The sequence below is a fragment of the Lucilia sericata genome, unplaced genomic scaffold (genome assembly GCF_015586225.1).
Source record: "Lucilia sericata isolate MDLA Ls3-8-SP2 unplaced genomic scaffold, ASM1558622v1 Contig001821F_arrow, whole genome shotgun sequence".
NCBI classification, from domain to species: domain Eukaryota; kingdom Metazoa; phylum Arthropoda; class Insecta; order Diptera; family Calliphoridae; genus Lucilia; species Lucilia sericata.
The window spans coordinates 39,463-44,239 of NW_023995718.1; the positions used below are offsets into that span (position 1 = coordinate 39,463).

Consider the following 4,777-nt stretch of genomic DNA (forward strand, 5'->3'; position numbering starts at 1 on the left):
CGAAGGTAAGTATTGTTAAAACAATAACAATGTTCTCACACAATTTAACACCAATTTAACCTTACACAACTTCACACACCACACAATCTTGAGGTCGAATTCTATTGAAAAACATTACTCTTCGTTATTTGCATAGCGTTTCTACAAAGGAAGGATAAATAAAAAGGGTAATTAAAATAGTAATTATTTTTTGATTTAAGATTTAAAGATATGATTCTTAAAGTTAAGATAAGTTTGAATATTAAGATCGGTTTGGGATTAACAAAAAAGGTATAGTAATTATTTATAGATTTAAGATTTAATGCTAAGTGTTTTAATATTAAGCCTCAAATAGGACTTAATAACATTAAAATTAGTAATAATTAGTTTTTTATGTTAGTTAATAACTTTATTTTAAGTTTTTCGATAAGTTAGAAAGATTCGTCAACAACAAAACAAATATATTAAATCTTTGCTTAAATTTTAATAAATTATTTCTTAAACATTTTAGAAAAACCTTGGTTTCCCAGTCCCAACTGTGCAGACGAAAAAGTGTTCGCTCTGGCTGATGCTCCGCACCTCTTAAAATTAATCCGGAACCATTACCTGGACAGTGGCTTAGTTGTGGGAGACGAACATTTAACCTCCCGAACTTTTACAGATTTACTTAGCCTGACATCAACATCTGATATGTCAATAACTTATAGAATTAGCCATGAACATCTGGCAGTGAAAGGTGCAGATAAGTGTATAACAAAAAAGATTCATACTGAATAATGCTATTTTAACAAATTTTCAGGTAGACAAAAGGTGAAATTAGCAACACAGCTTTTTTCGCACACAACAGCGAATGCTATTAGAAGATGCTACGCCCCTTGGACCCAGACGGCTGATTTCATCCAAGAGGTGAACGATTGGTTTGACGTACTAAACTCTAGAATAAGTACATTTAAATACCCTGGCAAGGTAAGTTAAAATACACCTAATAATATTGTTATCAGAATATAAATGTGATATTTTTATTTGTAATCATTTAAGGAACCATATGGACTTGACTTATAACGTCAAAGAGAAAAACTGACAAAAATGAACGAGCTGATGTCGTCACCAATCATTCCGGGTCGGAAAACTCTGGAGCCCTTCCAAAAAGGCATTATAATGACGAATAATGCCGTGATGATGCTCCAAGATTATGTCAAAATGTATGACATGGAGTACATCGTCACAAATCGGCTAAATCAAGACGTTCTCGAGCATTTCTTTGTCGCCATTAGAAGTAAAGGGGGTTTAAATGACCACCCTTCGCCAATGGATTTCAAATATAGAATGCGAAAGTATATCCTGGGTAAGTTTATGCAAATACTTTTCTTTTTTGTTACCAATTATTTTATTTATTTTAAGCAAGAAACACCGAACACCTAAATGGGACAGGTAATGTTGAAGCTGATGATACCAATTGGCTGGATTCTTCCATGGAGTTAAAAGCTTCAAAAGTGGTTGAAGAGATTCCTGCAGCCCCGGAAGATATTTTTGAAGAGCTACCTGTAGACCCGGAAGAAGAAGTAGACCTCGACGATTTCGATGAATCGATTCTTAATGACATTGGTATTCTTCAAGAAAACGCATTAGAATACGTAAGTGGCTACCTTATAAGAAAATTAAATCTTGTAGGATACCAGAGTCATCTAGAATCGTTAACTTGATCAACCAAGTGTCGAAGGGCTCCTTGAAAAAGCCAAATAAAAAAACTAGAAATTGTGTTCGAAAAAGTCAACGGAAATGAAATCTCCCACCAACCAAGGCTAAATCAGCATCTTCTTGAACAAAGCGTTCTTGTTAATCTTCCAGACAATGTAAAAAGATTATTCTTCAAATGCCGAATACATTTTCGCGTGAGAAATCTGAAAAAAAGATTAAATATTCAAAAAGAAAAGCAGCGCACAGTGGGGTCCAAAAATTTCTTAAAATTAAATTATAAGAATTTATCTTTTTGAATATGTAAGTATAGATTTATTAAAGCAATTTTAATTCAAATTATTATTTTTTTATTTTTCTACAGATTTCGAACTATCATATTGCAGCACATTTTAACACGACACTGCAGTTAACGCATATTTTAAAAGGTAAAAAAAGAGTTATTTAAACCCAATTGTATACTAAGTTCTGTTTCAGCTTTGTTTTAAACTTTTGGAGTTTTGCTAGAACACTCCCGGAAACCTGAGGACGATCACTCAGATTGACACTACACCAAACTAGAGGCAAATAAATGAAAAAGGAGAGTATTTTCAATATATATATATTAGGCTTCACGCGATATTTTTGAAATTGTGATATCATACCTTCTATGAAAGTTTTTGGATCAGTGACAATATTGGCGTAATTATTATGTTAAAATTCCAACTCCTTCATTTGCATATCTGCGGCCAAAACACCGATTTTGGGCGACGTTTTTTGATAGAGCAAAAACTGCTGAATATATTTCAAATCTAACTTTAGTATACAATCTACAGGAAAATTTAAGATGTATGAACTAAATTTGACAGAATTTGGATGCACTAAAAATGCATAAGAGCAATAGAAAAAAATGCAATTTTTTCAAAAAGAAATTTCAAAACTTGATTTTATCAATCGTAAATATAATATTCAATGCCCTTAAAAAATAGTGTTAAAAAATTATATTCATTGAATCGGTTTAGAAGTTATGATGTTAATAATGTTAATTTGTGGGTTAATAATTTCCCATCTAACAATGGTTTCTTCATCATCACCTCCAAATTTAATATAATTCCACCAAATTAATGTTCCATATATAACTTGTACAATGACAAATTTTGGGACTTATAACTTTCGTAGTATCATCACATCTAAAGGGTTAGTGATAGAATTTTTGTTTTTGCACCATTTTTCTAAGCAAAAAGCATACTTAAATTATGCGCAAAGAAAAAAATATTTTTAATTTTTTTTGAAAAAAGTGCATCTTTGGATGATCCTATATGCACTTTTGGAGCGTTATTAAAGTGTGAAATTAAGCTCATTCTTCTTCATTTTTCCTATAAAATCAATGATTAAAGCATGATTTCCAATCTATTCTGCAGTTTCTGCTCTGGAAAAAATGTCGCTCAAAATCAATGGTTTCAGCCACAGATATGCAGATGAAGGAGTTGGAAAATTATTACAGCATTGTGATCACTGATACAAAAACCTTCTAAAAAGGTATGATATCACAAAATCGAGAAACATTTTGTTTTTTGAAACAAAGCCTAATATATATATATATATATATATATATATAAAATCAATGATTAAAGCATGATTTCCAATCTATTCTGCAGTTTCTGCTCTGGAAAAATGTCGCTCAAAATCAATGGTTTCAGCCACAGATATGCAGATGAAGGAGTTGGAAAATTATTACAGCATTGTGATCACTGATACAAAAACCTTCTAAAAAGGTGTGATATCACAAAATCGAGAAACATTTTGTTTTTTGAAACAAAGCCTAATATATATATATATATATATATATATATATATATATATATATATATATGTGTAACTTTTAAATTAAACCATATATTTTGTTTTCTGTATTTATGCTAATTACAGTACACAATTGGAGTTGACTTGTCCTTGACATCCTAAAACAAAAAAGTAGGTTTCTAAACCTAGTTTGTATTTGTTTTTATTTCATTTCAGATTTTCTAACTTGTCGACCTACATACATACATATGGGAATGGCGAATGTATTTACATCAATCAACAAACGAGAGACAAAAGCAAATTGCTGTTAAGTATTTAAAATATTTTATAAATTCATTACATATTTTTAGTTTTAATTACAAAATTTTTTGAATGAATTGAATGAATTTTAATGTATAGCTATTTTTTTAATTTTTTTTAAATATGTATATGTTTAAATTAAACAAAACTTTTAGTAAAATTAAAATAGAATGTAAATTTTTTAGTTTTTAATTAGTTAACACTAAAGAATTATTAAATTAATCATAAATTTTTATTCTATTTAAATCAAATGTATATTTTAAAAATATTATTTTTTAATTATATTACAATTTAAAATGTTTAAATTAAAAATTATAAAAAATTTTAAATAAGTGCTTATTAATTGATACGTTCATAAAACAACAAAATGTATAGATCAATTTAATCAAAACTTTTTATAAAACTAAAATCAAATGTATATTATAAAAATTTTATTTTTTAATTATATTACAATTTAAAATGTTTAAATTAAAAATTATATAAAATTTTAAATAAGAGCTTATTAATTGATACGTTTATAAAATAACAAAATGTATAGATCAAATTAATCAAAACTTTTTATAAAATTAAAAAAATATTTATATATATTTATTTTTCAATAATATAACAATTTACAAAGTTTAAATAAAATTGTCTATTAAATTTAAATCAAATGTATAATTTCTAATTTTGAAATAATATAACAATTTAATTTAAAATAAAATCAAACTTTGTATCAAATTATAATCCAATGCATATTTTTTTGTAATTTTAAATGTTTAAATTTTTCTGTTCTAAAATACAAATTTTGAATAAAAAAAAACAATTGATAAAACACATGAAATCATTTACTGCAAGACTGCGATAAAAATGGCTTTGAATGTTTAATGGCAATTTACTATTTTTTTAAATAACTTTAAAATTCAAGGGATTTGAAAAATTAAACCAGATACAGATAGTAGAGGTTAATATCTTTCTCATCTAAATTGATTTTTAGTTTTTACATTTACAATAAAAAATCTATGCCAGTCTTGTAGTAAAT

At 27.3% G+C, this 4,777-nt stretch overlaps 1 long non-coding RNA gene across 1 annotated transcript; it reads left to right on the forward strand.

The window, feature by feature from the left end:
* Window positions 1–493: 493 nt before the first annotated feature.
* On the forward strand, window positions 494–3,774 carry LOC119612744. The gene is made up of 7 exons (XR_005232169.1): window positions 494–715; window positions 779–945; window positions 1,018–1,324; window positions 1,381–1,977; window positions 2,039–2,102; window positions 2,152–3,428; window positions 3,673–3,774. It is a non-coding gene; the product is annotated as an uncharacterized LOC119612744 (long non-coding RNA).
* The last annotated feature ends 1,003 nt before the right edge of the window (window positions 3,775–4,777 follow it).